Here is a 21942-nt window from a genome sequence, read left to right as displayed (position 1 = left end):
ATATTGTACTTGATTGTAGGGTTTGGCCAACAAGGTGACAATTCGTCAAAACCAGCTCAAAAAGGAGTGAAACATGCACAAGTACCAAGAACAAGTCCAAGCACAGTGTAACAGAACCAATGCAGCCGCACTCCATTCTGTGCGGTCCGCAAAGAGGAGGTTCAGAGAGGTGCTCAATTCAGACATTCTAGCAATGCGGCCGCAAAGCATATCATGTGGACCGCATTGGCTGCATTGCGGCCGCACTCGATTTTGTGCGGTCCGCAAAGCTAGAGTTCAGAGAGTTGCTAATTTTGGGGATCATAGCCAATGCAATCCGCGGTCCTTTTTGTGCGGACCGCAATAGAAGCCACCGCAGCTGTGGAGCATTTTGTGCGGCCCATGGTGGCTAAGTTCAGAGAGCAGAAGTTTAAGCCAAGGAGCCTCAATGCGGCCGCACTCGATTTTGTGCGGACCGCACTACCCCGCAGGGGTATTTTTGTACAAAAAATTCGGACCAGTATAAATAGTTTCTTTTCTCATTTTTAGGTCATGAGTTGTAATTTTATGCAGAGCTGCGCTTGTGAACAGTGTCTCTTTACTAGTTTGAGTAATTTTACAATATTTCATCATTGAATCTTCAAATTTTAGCTTGTAATTAAATATATGGGTTTTTCTTCATCTATTTCTTTGTCTTCTTCTATTATCATGAGTAGCTAGACCCATTATCTAGGGTTATGGCTCAACCCTAGTGTGGGTATTTGATGGGTCTTGTATTTTAAGGCTTGAATGTCTATGGGTGTTTGATATTTAGACTAATTTATGGTTTTAATGTTGGATTAGTGGTTGCAAACACTAATTTATGCCTATTTGACTTGGGCTCTTTTTGAGAAAGAGAGCCTAAGTCTAGGAAAATTAATCCAACAAGAAATTGGGGCGTATTCAAGAGATTGATAGACCCAATTAAAGGGTTAAACCTAGAGATAGTAATACCCGACTTGAACCTCTATTGCTTGCACAAATTATCATACCCAATTAGTCTTGAGAAAGTCAATTAGGGCAAAATCACTCAAACTACCGAGAGGTATAGAGTGAGAAGTATCGTGCAATGGTTATATCGTAATCCTCAAATATGACAACCTAGCCTTAGACTCGAGAACCCGTCAAGTGTCCACCTAGGAGAAAGTCACTTCCCTAGTGCCTTTTAACTATTTAGACAACCTTCAAATATCTTACTCTTAGCTTAACTTAGCTTAATTTAGCATCTTCGTAGTATAAATTTAGAAGTAATATCAAAACCAATTATGATTAGAAGTGCAATTAGGAACAATTATGCATCTCTAATTTAGATAGAAACTCAATTCCCATTTCTAGCTCCCTGTGGAAATCGATCCCGACCTTCTCTGGTAAAAGCTGTTTCGACCACTCTCACTACTTTGTAGTGGTGCAGGGTTGGCTTCGACCACTTTTTGGCGCCGTTGTCGGGGAGCTAATGGTTTTGGCTATCTATCTAAATGGTTTGGGTATTTTTCTTCTTTCTTTCTGTGTTACTAATTTGTGTGTGTCACAACTTCATGTACAAAATGGCAGCAAACTTAAACAATGCGCCTCTTAGAGATCTTCCACCGGGGGAGGAGATAGATGACAATGTTGATGATGAGGTCCCTATTGTGCCTCAAGGACAAAGGAGAGGCCTCCAGGCCAATGATAATATTTCAGACCCTCCCCCACCACCTCCAAGAGTGGCTCCTCGAGTGCTTCACAACCAAGGCTATGCAAGTGAAATTGTCCCACCCCAGATCCGGGCGGGCAATTTTCAAATTACCAATGTGATGCTGATATTGCTGGAGCAGCGTGGGTATTTCACGGGCGCTGCCAATCAGAATGCTTACAAACATCTCAAGGGTTTCGTGGATACCTGTTGGGGGATCAAGCAAACTAATGTGTCCAAGGATGCACTTCGGTTGAGACTCTTCCCTTTCTCACTTAGAGGGAAGGCATTGGATTGGCTTGAGCGACTTCCCAACCATTCCATCATTACTTGGGATGAGTTGGCGGATAAGTTCATTGCAAAGTTTTTTCACCGGGGCACATGGCAGTATTGAGAGATGAGATCTTATCCTTCAAGCAGAAGCCCACCGAACCATTACATGAGATTTGGGAGCGCTATAGAACAATGGTAAAGGAATGCCCCAACAATGATATGACTGAGGCGATGATCCAACAGACTTTCTACCGGGGCATTAACACAACAAACCAGTGCATAGTGAACCAACTTGCTGGGGGGTAACTTCATGAAGCTGTCATATGATGAGGCTTGTGACATTCTTGACGAGATGGCTGACACGTCCTCCGCTTGGCAAAGTAGAGTCAATGTGCCACAGGGTGACCCCACAGTTACTCACTTACATAAAAAGTTACATGACCATGGGCATGCTATAGCGGAGCTGACAACTACAATGAATCAGCTAGCAAAGGCACAGTTGCAACAAGTTCAAATCCTCGCCAAGTGAATGCTATGGAGGGTGTCAACATGCTAGTCAACAAAAGAAGACAAAGAGGTCAACAGAACCAAGGGAATTCAGAGTAATTTGACAATGATTGTGGTGGATTCCAAGATGATGGTTATGATGGGCAGAATGAAGAGGTACAATACGTGAACAATTATCAAGGCCAAAGGGGCAATTCTTCCAACCAACAACAATGGAGACCCCAAGGCAATTGGGGAAATCAACAACAACAAGGGAACAATAATGGGGGGAACAACAACCGAAGTTCCAATTAGGGCAATCAGAACAATAATCAGAACAATCAGGGTAATTGGAATGGCAACAACAACAAATGGGGTGGTAACAACAATTAGGGAGGTTGGAACAATGGCAATCAAGGAAATCGGGGGCAAGGCTTTCAAAGGCCCCCAATGTACCAACAATTGAACAATTCACCCCCATTTCCATCCCAAGGTCCTAGTTCCTCCAACAACAAAATGGGGAGAATTGAAATGATGTTTGAACAGATGATGAAAAAGAATGCGAACTCTGATGCTCAGTTGTCTTCCCACAATACTTCAATTAGAAACTTGGAGGTTCAATTAGGCCAAATCTCACAATCCTTGAATACTCTCCCTAAGGGGGCACTACCAAGTGATACGATAGTTAATCCGAAGGGTGGGAACAATCATGTTATGGCGGTAACTACAAGAAGTGGGAGAGGCGGTAATGTGAATGCCTCCAAACAAAAGCAAATTTTGAGTGATGAAGTTGAGTTGCGAGAAGATGAAATTTCTTTGGTGGTTGAAAATGTAATTGATGACAATGTGAATGAAGAAGTGAGGATTGATATTCAAGATGTCGAGGTGGACACTCAGAATGATGTGAACCCGTCTAGGGAACACATAATAGACATGCCGGAGCTGGTTGTGCCTAAAGCCAAGGCTCCTTTGCCAAGGCCACCTCCACCTTATCCTCAAAGGCTCACAAAGCAGAAAAATAAGAATCAGTTTAAAAAGTTCATTGACATGATGAAGAGCTTATACATTAATGTGCCTTTGGTGGAGGCTCTTGAACAAATGTCGGGCTATGCTAAATTCATGAAGGAGTTGGTAAGAGAGAAAAGATCCATGGATTGTGAAGCTATCAAGATGACCCACCAAGTTAGTGCAATAGTGCATTCAATGGCCCTGAAGCTTGAAGATCCTGGTGCTTTCACCATTCCTTGCACCATTGGGAGTCCGGACTTTGCTAAGGCTCTATGTGATTTGGGGGCAAGTATCAATTTGATGCCCTACTCAGTTTTCAAGACTTTGGGTATTGGGAAATCGAGGCCGACTTCCATGAGATTGCAAATGGCGAATAGAACTATGAAGAGACCATTGGGTATTATTGATGATGTTTTTGTCCGGATGGACAAATTTATCTTGCCAGCTGATTTTGTGATCTTGGATTGTGAGGTAGATTATGAAGTTCCAATCATATTGGGAAGACCTTTCTTTGCTACTGGGAAGGCCTTAGTTGAAGTGGAAGCAGGGGAACTCACCTTTCGGGTATGTGATGAGAAAGTGGTCTTTCATGTGTGCAAGTCAATGAAACAACCCAACAGTTCTGAGGTGTGCTCTTTTGTAGACCTTGTCACAGTAGTAATAGTTGATGATGCTAGCGCAATGATCAATGTGGAGGACCCTCTCGAGGCCGTATTGTTGAATCTTGATGTAAATGATGATGAAGGCCGAGTGGAGTGTGTGAATGCTTTACATGGAATGGGCTCATACTCTTATGAGCCTAGGAAACTATCTTTGGACCTTGAGAATATGAAGACTCCACCAACAAAACCTTCAATTGAGAAACCTCTAGTGTTGGAGTTGAAGCCGTTTCCTCCACACCTCAGGTATGAGTTCTTAGGCCCTAGTTCTACTTTGTCAGTTATTCTTTCCTCTTGTCTTACTAACATGCAGGTTGATGCCACATTGGCGGTGCTTCAAAAGCGGAAAAAGGCAATTGGATGGACTTTAGCTGATATTCGGGGATAAGCCCCGCATTCTGTATGCACAAGATTATTCTGGAAGATGATGCAAAACCCTCATTGGAACATCAAAGGAGGTTGAACGAGGCAATGCAAGAAGTTATGAAAAAGAGGTGATCAAGTAGTTGGATGCCGGGGTTGTGTACCCCATCTCTGATAGCTCTTGGACTTCGTCGGTGCAATGTGTGCCGAAGAAGGGTGGCATGACCGTGGTTGCAAATTTGCACAATGGGTGTTAGCGGAAACGTAAAAGAAAGAACACAAGATTTAACGTGGTTCGGATCAAAATAATACTACGTCCACCAGAGAACAATTGCCCTTTTAATATTAACAAAGGAAGGGGAGATTTCCCAATTACACTTAAGAGAATTTCTCTCTTAACTCTCTACTCACTACAATGTATTGTATTATTTTGGGATGATATCTACAAGTGAAGGAGTGCATCTATTTATAGAGGTAAAGACCTCCTCTTGATGTCATTGGTGACATCAAACTACCTCCTCTTGATGTTATGGGTGACATCAAAGGAGGAAGCTTCCTCCTAGCATCCACACCAACTCTTTCCACCAACTCTTCCAATTGGCATGCCATTGTTGACTAAACATAAACCAACATTTTCAGCATGCCATTGTTAACTAAACATAAACCAACATTTTCAATCTCCACCTTGGTTTGCGTTTCGAGCGTGTGAACAACTCTGGCCAAAACTTCTAAGCTTACTGGGCAACCCCGTTGTAAGAAACAAGAAGAATCAAACCATTGTTGAACATACCACCTCCACCTAGCAACTGTTCTCTTCGGAGTTGCATCAGTTGATGCACACCCCCGCCAAGTCCTTGCAGTGTGCAAACTTAGCGAGCGGGACTATCTTGGTCAACATGTCTGCAGCATTATCGTCTGTGATAACCTTCACGACCTTGATAGTTCCCTCATCAATAACATCTCGAATAAAATGAAATCTGACATCAATGTGTTTAGTGCGCTCATGAAATCTCTGATTTTTCATTAGATGAATAGCACTCTGACTATCACATCTAAGAGTTGATTCCAGCTGAACCAAACTCAATTCCGCTACTAAACTTTTCAACCAGATAGCTTCCTTTACCGCCTCCGCTGCTGCCATGTATTCTGCTTCTGTCGTAGACAAAGCGACAATCGACTGCAAAGTCGACTTCCAACTGACGGCACTGCCAACGAGGGTAAAGATGTATCCAGTTGTGGACCTTCTTCTGTCAAGATCTCATGAATAGTCAGAATCCACATAACCGAGAATTGAAATACCTGTACCACTTTTTCGAAAGGTAAGACCAACACCAGAAGCTCCTTTGAGATATCTCAATATCCACTTGACAGCTTCCCAATGCCTCTTTCCTGGGTTGGACATGTATCTACTTACCACACTTACAGATTGAGCAATATCTGGACGTGTGCATACCATAGCATACATAATACTACCAACTGCACTGGCATAAGGAATCTTTGACATATGCTCCACCTCATCCTCGGACTGAGGCATTTGTGACTCTGAAAGTTTAAAATGAGGAGCTAATGGTGTACTTACAGGCTTGCACGTTTGCATATTGAATCTCTCGAGAACCCTTTCAATATACCTCTTCTGAGAAAGATGTACAACATCGTCTTCTCTTGAAATCTCCATACCAAGGATTTTCTTTGCAGCTCCTAAATCCTTCATGTCAAATTCCTTACTCAATAGTTTCTTCAAAGCATTTATCTCTGTAATGTTGTTAGCAGCAATAAGCATATCATCAACATACAACAGTAAATAAATCATTGAGTTACCAGACATCTTCTTGTGATACACACAACTATCAAATGCACTCCTTGAGAATTCATGTGTAGTCATGAATGCATCAAACCTCTTGTACCACTGTCTAGGGGATTGCTTCAAACCATACAAAGACTTCTTTAGTTGGCATACGTGATCTTCTTTTCCCTCAGCTAGGAAACCTTCAGGTTGATCCATATAGATTGTCTCTTCTAGATCACCGTGTAAGAAAGCAGTTTTGACATCAAGCTGTTGAAGCTCCAAGTCAAATTGTGCAACCAATGCTAGTAGCACGCGAATTGAGCTATGCTTCACGACCGGAGAGAAAATCTCATTGTAGCCAATTCCCTCCTTTTGGCTGAAACCTTTTGCAACCAATCTCGCCTTGAACCTAGCATCTTCCACTTCAGGAATTCCCTCTTTCTTTCGGTAGACCCACTTGCATCCAACTGTCCTCTTCCCCTTTTGTCTTTTCACTAAGACCCATGTCTGATTCTTGCGAAGAGACTCCATCTCTTCAGTCATGGCTAACCGCCATTGTGCGGCATCCTTGCAAGAAGTTGCTTCAATATACGAGGAGGGCTCCAGACCTTTAATCTCTTCTTGTGCAGCTACGAACGCATATGCAATCAAGTTTGCTTGATTTATAAGGCGTTCCGGTTCTCGTGTCTGCCTCTTCTCCCTCCCCTTCGCAATTGTGTATGGTTCATTGACAGCAAGTTCTTCGACGCCTACATCTTCTGACTCATCTTTAACCTGAGTCTCTTGATCCTTTTCCTTGGCAAGCTCCACCGAAAGCTCCACCTGCTCGTTGTTCTTGTTTCCTGAAAACTCCACGGAAACTTTACGGGGATCAAGTATAGAGGATTCATCGAAGGTGACATCTCTACTAACTATAAATTTGAGTAAAGACAAACACCAAAGTTTGTACCCTTTTACTCCATCCACATACCCTGCGAATATGGCCTTCTTAGCCCTTGGTTCAAGCTTTCCTTCATTAACGTGATAATAAGCTGGACACCCAAATACTCGTAAGTATGAATAGTTAGAGGGTTCACTTGACCATACCTCATTCGGAGTCTTAAAGTCAATTGCCGATGCTGGAGATCGATTGACAATATGAGCAGCAGTGTGAACTGCTTCAGCCCAAAATACTTTGGACATTTTGGCTTGTAGGAGCATACAACGAGCCTTTTCAAGAAGAGTTCTGTTCATTCTCTCGGCAACTCCATTCTGCTGTGGGGTATGCCTGACAGTCCTATGTCTTGAGATCCCATGAACCTTGCAGAATTCATTAAACTCTTCATTGCAAAACTCCAAGCCATTGTCTGTGCGAAGATACTTGATTTTCCGCTCCATTTGATTTTCAACCAAAATCTTCCACTCTTTAAATGCTTCAAAAGCATCACTTTTGCCTTCAAAAAATACACCCAAACCTTTCGTGAGAAATCATCAATAAAAATGAGAAGATACCTCTTTCCGCCCTTCGATGGAAGTTTAGAAGGACCCCATAAATCTGAATGGATGTAGTCTAGCACTCCTCTTGTCTTGTGTTTGCCAGTGCTGAAGCTGACCTTCTTCTGCTTCCCTAGAACGCAGTGCTCACAGAAGTCAAGCGTGCTGATCTTCTCACCTTCCAAAAGTTTACGATTGCTCAACATCTCCAGTCCACGTGCGCTCATATGACCCAGTCTCATGTGCCATAGTCTTGCCTTGTCATCATTAGATGACTGCACTGTAGATGTATTTGCAGAACCAACAATGGTGCTTCCGGCCAATGTGTAAAGGCCGTTCTCCAGCTTGCCTTTCAGCATGACTAAAGAACCTTTAGTCACCTTCATAGTTCCTGCTTCGCTCATGTACCTGTAGCCTTGTTCATCCAGAGTACCCAAGGAGATCAAATTCTTCTTCAGATCAGGAACATGACGGACTTGTGTAATAGTCCTCACGATTCCATCATGGCAGCGAACCCGAACTGAGCCAATGCCAACTATTGCACAAGTTGCATTATTGCCCATTACTACGGTTCCTCCACTTTTCTCGTAGCTGCTAAACCAGTCTTTTTGGAACGTCATATGCAGAGTACAAGCAGAGTCTAACACCCATTTGTTTTCATAACTACTATTATTATTACACGATGTTGTTAGTACATAATCATTATCAAAATTATGTACCTGTTCAACTATAGATACACTCGCTTTTTCCTTGGACTTTGACATTGGGCAATCTCGTTCAAAGTGCCCTTTCTTGCCACAACCCCAACACTCTGTATTCTTCTTGTTCACACGAGACTTTGATCTGTGCTTTGATTTGGTCTTTCCCTGTTGGCTAGTCCGGCCTCTTACAAAGAGGCCACTTGCCTGGTCATCTCTATCTCCTTCAATGTGCCTCCGCACATCACTAGAGTTAAGTGCCTGCCGCACTTGCTCAAGCTTGATAGGCTCCTTGCTATACATCATTGAATTCTCAATATCACGATATCCTGAAGTCAATGAAAATAGCAAAGCACATGCAAGCGTCTCCTCTTCCCTTTTAATTCCTGCAATCTGTAAGTCCATGACAAGTTTATTAAACGCATCTAAATGATCTTGTAACGAAGTACCTGACCCCATCTTAAATGTGTGAAGACGTCGTTGTAACAACATTCTTGTTGTCACTGATCGGTCTTGGTATAACCCTTCTAGCTTTTCCCACAACTGTTTGGCCGTCTCTTCGGTACCCGTACTCACTTCACAAAGCACGTTAGGTGCAAGGGATAGTTGGATTGCACTCAATGCATCCCCTTCAATCTTCTCCTTGTCGGGAGCTGATATATCCGTAGGATACTTTCCGTCAATAGCATGGATTGAACCTTCCCTCCGCAGTAACGCCATCATCTGGATCTTCCAGATATTGAAGTTGTTGCGTCCATTGAATCTATCAATTTCAAACTTCATGGAACTCATATTTGCTTGTTCTTTCTCCTTGGATCGTTAAAGAATCTTGTCGCTCTGATACCAATTGTTAGCGGAAACGTAAAAGAAAGAACACAAGATTTAACGTGGTTCGGATCAAAATAATCCTACGTCCACCAGAGAACAATTGCCCTTTTAATATTAACAAAGGAAGGGGAGATTTCCCAATTACACTTAAGAGAATTTCTCTCTTAACTCTCTACTCACTACAATGTATTGTATTATTTTGGGATGATATCTACAAGTGAAGGAGTGCATCTATTTATAGAGGTAAAGACCTCCTCTTGATGTCATTGGTGACATCAAACTACCTCCTCTTGATGTCATGGGTGACATCAAAGGAGGAAGCTTCCTCCTAGCATCCACACCAACTCTTTCCACCAACTCTTCCAATTGGTATGTCATTGTTGACTAAACATAAACCAACATTTTCAGCATGCCATTGTTAACTAAACATAAACCAACATTTTCAATGGATTTATTCCTACCAGGACCGTCACCGGTTGGAGGGTATGCATGAACTACCGCAAGTTGAATAAAGTGACCCGCAAGGATCACTTTCCATTGTCTTTTCTTGATCAGATGTTAAATCGACTTGTTGGGCGTGCCTTCTGCTGTTTCTTGGATGGGTATTCTGTTTACAACCAAATCTTGATTGCCCCGGAAGATCAGGAGAAGACCACATTCATTTGTCCATATGGCACCTTTGCCTTTTCTCGAATACCTTTTGGGTTGTGTAATACACCGGCTATATTTCAGCGGTGTATGATGGCCATTTTCACCGATATGGTGGAAGATATCTTGGAGATGTTCATAGACGACTTTAGTGTTGTAGGTGATTTATTTGAGGAATGTTTGAAAAATCATGATAGAGTGTTGGCACGTTGTGAATAAACCAATCTTGCTCTTAATTGGGAAAAATGCCACTTCATGGTAGAAGAGGGGATAGTTCTTGGGCATAAAATTTCAAAGCATGGTATAGAGGTAAACAAAACAAAAAGTGATGTTATTTTAAGGCTCCCTCTCCCTACCTCTGTCAAGGGAGTTTGAAATTTTCTTGGACATACGAGGTTCTACCGGAGATTTATCAAAGACTTTTCGAAGGTAGTGAATCCCTTATGCAAGTTATTGGAAAAAGATGCCAAGTCCGTGTTTGATGAGAGATGTATGCAAGTTTTTGAACTTCTCAAGCACAAGTTGACTATCACTCCTATTATTACCGCATCTAATTGGAGCTTGCCCTTTGAGCTCACGTGTGATGCAAGCGATATTGCGGTTGGGGCGGTTTTGGGTCAAAGAGTGAACAAAATGTTTCATCTGGTGTACTATGCGAGAAAGACAATGAATGATGTTCAAGTGAACTACATGGTGACTGAGAAAGAACTTTTGGCTATTGTGTTCGCAATAGAGAAATTTTGTCCATATCTTATGGGTGCCAAGGTCATAGTCCATACCGATCATGCGGCACTCCGGTAATTGATGACGAAGAAGGATTCCAAAGCTAGACTGATGCGATGGGTCTTGTTACTTCAAGAGTTTGATTTGGAGATTGTGGACCGGAAGGGTAGTGAAAACCAAGTGGCAGACCACTTGTCCCGCTTGAAGGAGGAGGGGAGGCCTCATGATAGCCTAGAGATCAATGATTCATTTTCCAACGAACAACTCCTTTCGGTGTCGGTAAATGGTATGCCATGGTTTGCGGACGTTGCTAATTTCCTTGTGACTGGTATAATCCCGTGTGAGCTCCCTTCTAACCAAAGGAAGAAGCTCAAACGGGATAGTTTGGATCTCTATTGGGATGAGCCGTACTTGTTCAAGATTTGCACGGATGGTGTGATCCGACAATGTCCCGGAGGAAGAGCAATTGAGTATCTTAGAGGCTTGTCATTCCTCTCCCTATAGTGGCCATCATGGCGGGGCGAGGACGACTTCCAAAGTTCTTAGTTGTGGGTTTTATTGGCCAACTTTGTACAAAGATGCAAGTAAACTTGTGAATAGGTGTGAAGAATGTCAAAGAGCGGGTGAAATTTCGAAGAAAGATGAGATGCCTCTCAATACCATCCTTGAAGTTGACATTTTTGATGTATGGGGCATTGATTTCATGGGTCTGTTTGTTAGCTCATGTGGGAACACATACATTCTTGTGGTGGTTACTATGTTTCAAAGTGGGTTGAAGTCGTGGCTTTACCCAACAATGAGGCCCGGAGTGTTGTTGCATTTCTCAAGAAAAGCATTTTTACAAGGTTTGGCACTCTTCGTGCAATCATAAGTGATGGGGGGTCTCATTTTTGTAATAGAGCTTTTGATACTTTGCTTGCAAAGTATGGTTCAACCACAAAGTTTCTACTCCTTATCATCCTCAAGCGAGTGGCCAAGTTGAAGTCTCAAACAGGGAAATCAAGAGTATATTGTCAAAGACGGTCAATGCAAATAGGACCGATTGGTCAAAGAAGTTGGATGATGATCTATGGGCTTATAGGACTGCTTACAAGACTCTGATTGGTATGTCTCTGTATCGGTTGGTGTTTGGGAAAGTTTGCCATATTCCAGTTGAGTTAGAGCACAAGGCCATGTGGGCTTTGAGGAAGCTGAATCTTGAATGGGATGTGGCAGCAAATCTTCGTGTGGAACAGCTTAATGAATTTGATGAATTCCGATTTCATGCCTACTCCAGTTCGTCCTTGTACAAGGACAAGATGAAGTACCTTCATGATAAATATGCTTGTGGCAAGGAGTTCAAATTGGGTGAATTGGTTCTCTTGTTCAACTCTCGGTTACGTTTGTTACCAGGAAAGCTTAAGTCAAAATGGAGTGGACCTTTTGAAGTGGTGTTTGTGACTCCGTTTGGTGCACTTTACTTGAAGAACAAAAATGGTGAGGTTTTCAGAGTGAATGGGCACAGGGTCAAGCACTACCTGGGCAAGATTGATGACAGTCACGTGGTGGCACTTCTTCATCTAAATTGATTTGATGGTAACCTGCGTCGTGTCGCGACGTTAAATCAGGCGCTTCTTGGGAGGCAACCCATGTGTCTTTCTTTTTGTTTTTCTTTGATTCTCTTTGTAGTGTAGGATTTGTTTTTGGACTGACTGGTTGTGAGATGTTGTAGGATTGTGTTGATGCAGTGCAGGACCAAGTTGAAATATGATCACTCTCTGAAGTTTGCAATGCGGACCGCACTACATTTTGTGCGGCCGCAAAGGCCTTTGTGCGGGGGAAAGAAATCAATGCGAACCGCAGAGTGATTTGTAAAAGTGGCGAGTCTCTGAAGTTCTCCACCGCGACCGCATTGCATTTTGTGTGGTCCGCGGTGGACCACTACGGCCGCACTGGAATTCTTGCGGTCCGCAGTGGCCAATCTCCCAGTGCTTCATGTTTCTGAGCACCGCGGACCGCGGTGCCATTTTGTGTGGCCGCGGTAGGTAGGTGAGCTGGGGGCCAGGACCTTTTTCTATAAACAGGACCTGAGGCCCTCCATTTAAACTTTTCGATCTTTTTACTCTCAGAAACCTAAAAATTACTGTTCACTCTCTAAATTGCACGAATTCAACTGTTTAGTCTCGATTAATCATCAGTACATCTCATTTCTGGCAATTTTAATTCCTTTTTAGTTATTTAATTTTGCTATTTTCTTTTGATTTTCATTTTCTCGTAGTTTTTCATCTTTTCTTCCCGTTTTTCTTTTAATTTAGTAGCATAGATTAGTTAATCCTGTTTTAATTAGGAATAATTAGTTACAAAACTGAGGCAACACCTAGGGGATCATTAATAGGTGAAGATTTGGACTAAAAATGGACAAAACTTGAACCATAGGTTGGTGTTGCTGTTGGGCACTCACCGTGGACCGCGGTGGATTTTGTGCGGTCCGCAATACTATTTTGTGCGGACCGCGGTGGATTAAGTTCTGAAAGCTGACACTTGAGGACCGCGGCCGCAATGGATTTTGTGCAGTCCGCGGTGCCTCAATGCGGACCGCCAATGTATTTTGTGCGGTCCGCGGTGCAGATTTAGAGAGTGGGTAGTCTGAACCCCACCTCTGTGCGGACAGCAATGGATTTTGTGCGGTCCGCGGTAGCCACTTTGCGGCCGCACCTTATTTTGTGCGGTCCGTATTCTGCAACTTTTGACTCTCTGTAACAATTTTCCTGCAATTCTGACTTTCATTGATCCTATTGATACTAACAAGGCTTAATTAAATGTTCGTTGCAGACAATGGTGAAATGACGAGGCAAAGGTGGTAAACAATCAGGAAGAGGAGAGTCCTCCCGGGGTAGGGGACATGGAATAATAAGATTAACCCCGCAAGCCCGGCAAAATATCAAAAACATCAGAAGGCTCATAAAAGCTGCAGACAAAGCTATTGACCAATTAGGGAGTGAGTATGAGCCTTCCCGGGAGGCATCGTCAGGCTCCATGCCAAAGTATGTTCCTGACTGGCCGGAGAGGAATAGGTTGAGGGATACACCTCCAGTCTCTCCCACTGCCCAAGCATCAGTGCGCATATCTTCTGAGTCATCTGAGGGCTCAACTGCAGGCAGTGGCAATGAATATTCCACCTCTCCTACAGCTTCACTATTCGGGGAGGGGCCCGTAGAAGAAGAAGAGGAAGAAGTAGAAGGGGGTGAGCCCCAAGTAGGAGGGGTAGAGAGGACCAGAAGTCCGAAAGCACGGCAGGACCGGTTTCTTAGTGAGGTTACCTATCACAAGTTCAGAGAGTGGTGGCCCGAGAGGAAATTGATACCTGAGCGTAAATTTATCACCCGGGACCTTTTGCCTCACAACCCCAATGTGTTGAGCCAGTTCAGAGAGAGAGCTGGATGGGATTATTTCATAGGCTATGTGGAGGATGCCAATGAGCACTTGGTGAAGGAATTTTACACGAATGTTGCCCACATCAAAAAGGGCACCACAGTGACCAAAGTGCGGAATTTGAAGGTGAAATTTGATGGCAAGACAATAAATGATTACTTGGGCTTCCTGAAGGAGGATGAGTCATTGTATTTGGAGAAGATGGCATTGGGTAAGGCTACTCGTCCTTGGCTGGTAGAGTACCTGGCAATCCCAAGTACCACACCGAATTGGTTGGCTGTGGGAGTGAAGATTCTGATGCGGACATTGAACTTTGAAGCAAAAGGGTGGGAAACATTTGTGTGTAACAGGTTAGACCCCACCACCCACGACAACTCACTTCCTATCCACCGGGCTATATTGGTAGCATCAATCATGGCGGGGTACCCGATTAACATCGGGAATGTGATGTCCCGGGTAATTATCGGGTGGTGAACGAAGGTGATAGATCTTATCCCTTCCCCAACTTCCTGACCATGTACCTCGAGGACTTAGATGTGGAGAAGTGGAAATTTGATATGAAAGTGAAGGCGAAGGCACCATTCTCCTGGTACAGCCTATAGGGTGATGACAACCCTAAAAGCAAGCACTTTAAGGGCAAAGCCACTACTTCAACTGGCCAGTATGAAGAGCCAGTAGTGGTAGTGGCTCCTACTTAGCCTCTGTCCAGCACAACAGACATGACCCCAGGACCTTCTACTTCTTCAGCTCCAGAGATTCCATCATCCACTGCCTACCCCTTGACTGCCCGCAGCCTGAGCTAGACCCTCGCTAGCATCAATAACTGGATGCAGACAGCTACTTCTAAGTTGTCTGTACTATCTACTACGGTGGCAGCTCAATCAGCACCCCCTCCGCCATAGGTCCCACAATCCGTTGAGGGCACTCTAAAGGAAATTCTGGACAACCATAAAAAGCTCATAAATGTTGTTGACTCTCATGGAAAGACATTGAAAGAGCTTGCTAGGGAGGCGAAGAAAATGAGAAAGACTCGGGCTTCAAAAGAGTCGGTGAAGGAGCTAAGGATAGAGGTAGAGAGGTTGAAGGCGGATCACCTGCCTTTAGATTTGTTATTACATGACCCGGCGCCAGCAGCCCAGCCCCAGCCAGAGCAGGAGTCAGAGAGGCCACCCAAGAGGAAGATGGTGATTCCCCGTTCTGACGATGCAGTCATACAGTTGGAGGACCCGCAGGGAGGTTCCTCCAGCCAGCCCCAGATTCCAATACAGGCCCAGAACTCAGTCCAGGCCCAGGTCCCAGGGAGCTAGTCATAGGTTCCCAAGCAGACCAAGGACCCAGGGACCCAGACTCAGGATCCTATGTAGACGGAGGGCCAATAGGGAGTTTCTTTTTCCTCTCTATCTTGTTTTGTGCTTATTTTGGTTAGTTAGCATTGAGGACAATGCTATCTTTCATTTGAGGGGTAGACCTATTTGGATGACTGTATATATGACATTACCTTTTTTATGCTTTCTTTTTACCTTTGGTATGTACATAATTTTATTATTTTATTGCACTTTTCGTACTTTTTACTTTGGGTCTGTATATAAAGTTACGTTCTTATGTATATATTCATTTTCCCTATTGTATATTTGACTAAATCCCCTCTTGTACATATTCATTTCACTTTTTGGCATTTTCCCTTTCTTAGCTTCTTATTTTATGTTCGTAACTTCTTGTTTTGAGTTTTTGCAATAAGCCTTTGGTTTTCTTAATGCCACGGTTCTTTTCAAAGGTGGAATTTGTGTGAACCGGGTGGCTCTTCCCGATGATGGATGGCATGACAACCTTCTTAAGGGTTTGAGTCTGTTTTTCTTTTTGCTTTTTAGTAGTTAGTTGGTAAGGGTGTCTCAAGCAAAGCTTCACTTGGACCTAACACATTTGCCTTTGATCAAATGGTCAAAAACAAATCGTTATATATAGGATGGTGAAAATTGTGACCTTGAAACTCTTGTGTTGGCCGATAATCATCAAGTGGTTTTTCGGGACCATTGTGTTGCTCAAATCTTAGCTAAGGTTGTTGTGGGCTCCCGACTCTGTGTCTTTAGCAATCCCATACCTTGTACGGTGAGAATTTGAATTGCAAGTCCAAGTCCCGAGCCATTGGTCTAGAACTTGCCCTGAATGTTTGTCTAAGCGAAATCCTAAGTGTAATTTGACTTGAGACGTGATTATAGGCTCTCCTTGATCCGAATGATATCTTGAACACTTCCATAACCTACCAATGATAAAATCCCTAGTCAATCTTTTTGAGTCATAGACCTTTTTCTTTCAAAAACCATGATACAAGCCTTTACCCGTTCTAAAATACCCTCTCTTGGCACCCAATCTTTCCTTAGCACAGGGCAAAAACATAAGTTTGGGAGAGAGACGAGGAATGCAACAAAGTGGAAAAATGTACAAAATGAAGAAAAGGAAAGGCAATGAAAAAGGAAGAAAATCAAAAAGACAAAAAGAATGTTCAATGTAGAAAAGAATGAAGGGATTCAATAAAAAAGTAAAGAAATAAAAGGTGTGGAAAGTAGAGAAAAGGAGAAAAAGATTTGAAATGAATAAGAAAGAGTGACAGTTTGTCTCTCTAACCCCTTAGAAAGAAGTTAAATGACTTAAAAAGTCAAGAGAATATGTGCCAAAATGAAGCAAAACAAGTGCTAAAGGGAAAATGGAACCTACTTAGACCAAACATTTCCTACCCTGAACCAAAAGCCTTCACTATGTCTCCACAAAAGCCCTATATGATCTTGAGTTGAATGAAGCTTACATTAGTGGTGACTCACATAAGGGCAAGCTTATGGTACTTAGAGCCGGACTTGTGACTTTTCTTTGAGGGAGATGAGTGTATTCCCATTTACCTCGTTCTGAGTGCTACAATCCTAAAGGTGAAGTTTGCTTAGGGAGAGTTGAGGATGTGTGAGTTTGGGTTCCACAATGACCAAAGTAATAGAAAGAGTTTCTTTGATGTGTTGAGTCAACTCTTGATGCTCTTGTGTCGCACTAAATCCATGGTGCTTAAAAGAGTGAGTGTTGTTAATGATTTATTTGAATCGAGGGAAATTGTTAGTCCTAATTGATGCTAGATGAGGTCACTTTAGGTCAGCTGAATTTTCTTGGGTTTACTCTTAAGGGATGAGTCTTATTTTGTTTGCTTGAAGACAAGCAAAAGCTTAAGTTTGGGGGAGTTGATAACTAGGGATTATGATGCATTTTACACTCCTTCTTACTTGAGTTTTGATTAGAAATATGTACAAAATAGTCCCAAAGGCTTACATGGTATACTTGATTGCAGGGTTTGGTCAACAAGGTGACAATTCGTCAAAACCAACTCAAAAAGGAGTGAAACATGCACAAGTACCAAGAACAAGTCCAAGCACAGTGTAATAGAACCAATGCGGCTACACTTCATTCTGTGCGGTCCACAAAGAGGAGGTTCAGAGAGGTGCTCAATTCAGACATTCAAGCAATGCGGCTGCAAAGCATTTCATGCGGACCGCATTGGCTTCATTGCGGCCGCACTCGTTTTTGTGTGGTTCGCAAAGCTGGAGTTCAGAGAGTTTCTAATTTTAGGGATCATAGCCAATGCGATCCGCGGTCCTTTTTGTGCGGACCGCAATAGAAGCCACCGCGACCGCGGAGCATTTTGTGCGGCCTGCGGTGGCCAAGTTCAGAGAGCAGAAGTTTAAGCCAAGGAGCCTCAGTGCGGCCGCACTCGATTTTGTGCGGACCGCACTACTTCGTAGGGGTATTTTTGTCCAAAAAATTCGGACTAGTATAGATAGTTTCTTTTCCCATTTTTTGGTCATGAGTTGTAATTTTAAGCAGAGCTGCGCTCGTGAATAGTGTCCTTTTACTATTTTGAGTAATTTTACAATAGTTTCATCATTGAACCTTCAAATTTTAGCTTGTAATTAAATATTATGGGTTTTTCTTTATCTATTTCTTTGTTTTCTTCTATTATCATGAGTAGCTAGACCCATTAGCTAGGGTTGTGGCTCAACCCTAGTATGGGTATTTGATGGGTCTTGTGTTTTAAGGCTTGAATGTCTATGAGTGTTTGATATTTGGACTAATTTATGGTTTTAATGTTGGATTAGTGGTTGCAAACACTAATTTATGCCTATTTGACTTGGGCTCTTCTTGAGAAAGAGAGCCCAAATCTAGGAAAATTAGTCCAACAAGAAATTGGGGCGTATTCAAGAGATTGATAGCCCCAATTAAAGGGTTAAACCTAGAGATAGTAACACCCGACTTGAATCTCTATTGCTTGCACAAATTATCATACCCAATTGGTCTTGAGAAAGTCAATTAGAGCAAAATCACTCAAACTACCGAGAGGTATAGAGTGAGAAGTATCATGCAATGGTTATATCGTAATCTTCAAATATGACAACCTAGCCTTAGACTCAAGAACCCGTCAAGTATCCATCTAGGAGAAAGTCACTTCCCTAGTGCCTTTTAACTATTTAGACAACCTTCAAATATCTTACTCTTAGCTTAATCTAGCATCTTCGTAGTATAAATTTAGAAGTAATATCAAAACCAATTATGATTAGAAGTGCAATTAGGAACAATTACGCATCTCTAGTTTAGATAGAAACTCAATTCCCATTTCTAGCTCCCTGTGGAAATCGATCCCCACCTTCTCGGGTAAAAGCTGCTTCGACCACTCTCGCTACTTTGTAGTGGTGCAGGGTTGGCTTAGATCAGAGATCTGATACGAAGTAGAGAAATGAGAGGCTTCAGGAGTTGTACGTAGAGCTTAAATAGAAAAACTTAGTCGTTAAGATAGTTAGTTGTCAAAATAGAAGTTAAGTCTTGAGATATACATTTTAGTCCCCCTTAAGTGAGATATATAGTTAGCAGTAATTACACATTGGCCCAAATTATATTTTTTATATATGTAGTCCCACCAGATATAGAAATAATTATCCTCTTTCTCTTATATATTGTACTAGGCTTTCCTTTTTGTATTATGAATTGAAACACTTTTATCTTTTTGCCCTAGTTTCCTTATTTCTTCTTCGCAGCTTTTAGTTTACTTTACTTTACTGTTCCATTGCCTTTTTTGTGTTTCCTTCTCCACTTTGTAACACTTCCATTTGTCACACCTCCTTTTTCACTACACCCCGGAGGAGAGTATATAGGGAAGTTTTTTCCAACTTAAAGTGACAATCGAAACGGGATTATTTGATTAAAAATTCAGAGTCGCCACTTGGGATAATTTATGGTGTCCCAAGTCACCGGTTTTAAATCCCGAATCGAGGAAAGATTGACTCTGTATTACAGTCCGCGAACACAAAAATCCGGGTAAGTACTTCTGTTAACCCGGGAGAAGGTGTTAGGCATTCACGAATTCCGTGGTTCTAGCACAGTCGCTCAACTGTTACAATTGGCCTATTATCTGATTTTAGTACATGTTTTAGCCTATGGTTTGATTTTAACTTTATAGCCGCTTTTATTCATTTTTAGGAAGATTGCAACGTCATTTAAAATATGTCTTGAATCATGACACATAAATGCACCCGTAGTCCGCAACACATTTTATATAACATTGTTGAGATTTGGATTTGGGTCACATAAATGCGCACCCGAGTTTAGGAAGGTAATTTAAATTACGCGCCCAAAGCAACTACGCCCTTTTCAAGTTTGCGAGAGCCATGGAAAATTCAACTAAATGGCACACCTCGATTTCTAAAGGATTAAAATTAATTAAGCGAGGGCCATGAGTTTTGGGATTTTATTTGGCATGACACGCCTCAAATTATTCCAAAGAGCTTTACTCAACTAAAACAAACTACGGATGTTCAAGATTGTCTCCTAAAAGCATTATCAATTAATTGATTCCAATGCGTTGAACCCATAGCCCGAACCCAACTGTTCACCCAACAATGCTATATTTCACTTTAAATCTAATTCCATACCTTGCTTTAGTAAACAAACATTAATAAACTATAAACAACATGAAGAAAATAAAGCAACACCATAATCTCATGTGGTCACTTCAAGAAGATCTGTAGGCCTACAAGGTCAATAACAATGAAAAGAAAATTAGAAAGTGGACGAAATACTAACTCTCAAAGCGGCTTAGTCTGGGGCTATTAAACAAATGCACTCTAACCCACCTAAAGGCTCATCTTTCTTTTAAATAAAAACCCAAAAAAAATTAATTTAATTAAACAAGAGCTACGCGGTACCTTCCACGCAAGAGCAAAAGCAAAAACCAATTCAAACAAATACTCATTCGAACATCAACAGGAATAAATCAAGGAATTAAAATGCAGAAGAAAGTTTAGAATTGGACCTTTAACTGAGTAGAACTTTTCATATATAAATAAACAACCTCTAAACCAAGCTTCAGTACAGCTATAACAACTTGTATAGAAGAGCGAAGCAGAAACTTGGAGCTAAACGTACGAAAATCTCGAACCCAGACCGGAGCTCGAATGGCGGCAACGGAAACTTGAACACCTGAATGTGACCTCTCTTCTTGAAATGGAGAGTAAGCGTTAGCTTCCTTTGGAAATGAATGTGAAAGCCCTTTTTCTTTTAGGGAGATGACTGTTCGTTCTTTTGCTCTTTGGAATGAAGCTGGAGTGCTTTTTGGGTCTAGGTTCTTAGGTCAATTCTTTATTTTTTGGTTTTTCCTTTGATCTCTCAAGAAGCTAAACGACCGATTCTCTTTTTTATTCTCTTTTTGGCTGATATATTTAGGGGTTAGCTCTCAGTTGTGCTGAAGAAGAATCAAGAACGGTAGGGTCTGTCCATTTTTGTGTCAAGCGGCGCTGATTTTTTTTTCCGTCTCAGGCGTTATTTTTGTGTGTTTATTTTAGTCCCCTTCGGCATTAGGCATTACCCTTATTATATATAATACATCTAGCTCTAAATGTGTATTTTTGTGTTAATTGTTCCTAGGTTCTTAGGGTCTTTTTATTTATTTTTATTCCAAAGAAGAGTCTAGAAGAATCCCTAGGATTAGCTTAATGGGTATTGGGTATTGGGCCTTTATAACTAGCTATACTTAAAATTAGCTTAATTAACTAAAAAAAATTATCAAAAATATTAATTAGCTCTACTTAAATAAAAATAATTATTAAAAATAAGACTAATCATTAAAACAAACTATTTTTTTGGTATTTTTTCAAGATTAAAAATGACTACAAAACATTAATAAACATATTTTTTTTGTAATTTTCATTTTGTTGTAATAAAATAAAGTAAAAGAGTCAAAATTAGTTGAAATAACGATATTAGGCCTAAATTAAATATTTACGTGCTAAATATGAAAAATCTTGGGGAGGGTCAAAAATCAAATGTCTACAGCTGCCCCTCTTTGACCGGAAACGCGAAGAGTTTTCGGACAAAGAACGACTAGATAGATTTTTTTACCCGACCCTTTTTTAAGGAGACCAAAATTAAGAGAAAAGGGAATGTGACCGAGCCCTGGTATCTGAGCTGTCTTCATATCCTTGGCTATAAAGGAATCAGGCCACATGTAGTTCAGAAGTGAGTGAGATGATGGAGTATGCCGAGGTGGAGAGCCGGTTGAGGTGCCGTTCCGCCGAGGTTCCGGTCCGCGGTCTTGATGTTACATCAAAAATCAAAACATGAAAAAGACTAGCTAAGCCTATCAACTACGAGTTACAAGATTCCTATCTATAAGTCTTCTGATGTTTGATCTTGAGTCTTGAATGGTTCTTCATGCAGACTTTGAATTTGAACTTTGACGATTGCTAGTTGCAGGTGCTAGCTCATTTTTCTTCAGCTTTTCGGATCAAAACCGGGCATGCAGTATTTGTGACCTCGGTCATGTCTTGAGCAGCCCACATCTTTCATCAACTTCTGTATTTGGATTACCTTCTT

The 21942-nt window shown here is 41.8% G+C and overlaps 1 protein-coding gene across 1 annotated transcript in view; it reads right to left on the bottom strand.

The window, feature by feature from the left end:
• The window catches only part of LOC107780390 (serine/threonine-protein kinase BSK1-like), a 36330-nt gene extending 15630 nt beyond the window's left edge, over positions 1–20700 (bottom strand). The window contains 1 exon segment of the mRNA XM_075254919.1: positions 20497–20700. The gene's annotated coding sequence lies outside the window, so the exon portion shown is untranslated.
• Positions 20701–21942: the final 1242 nt, after the last annotated feature.

This window comes from Nicotiana tabacum, chromosome 6 (assembly GCF_000715075.1).
Source record: "Nicotiana tabacum cultivar K326 chromosome 6, ASM71507v2, whole genome shotgun sequence".
Classification (NCBI taxonomy): Eukaryota; Viridiplantae; Streptophyta; class Magnoliopsida; order Solanales; family Solanaceae; genus Nicotiana; species Nicotiana tabacum.
This window is presented reverse-complemented; position numbering and strand designations above follow the sequence as displayed.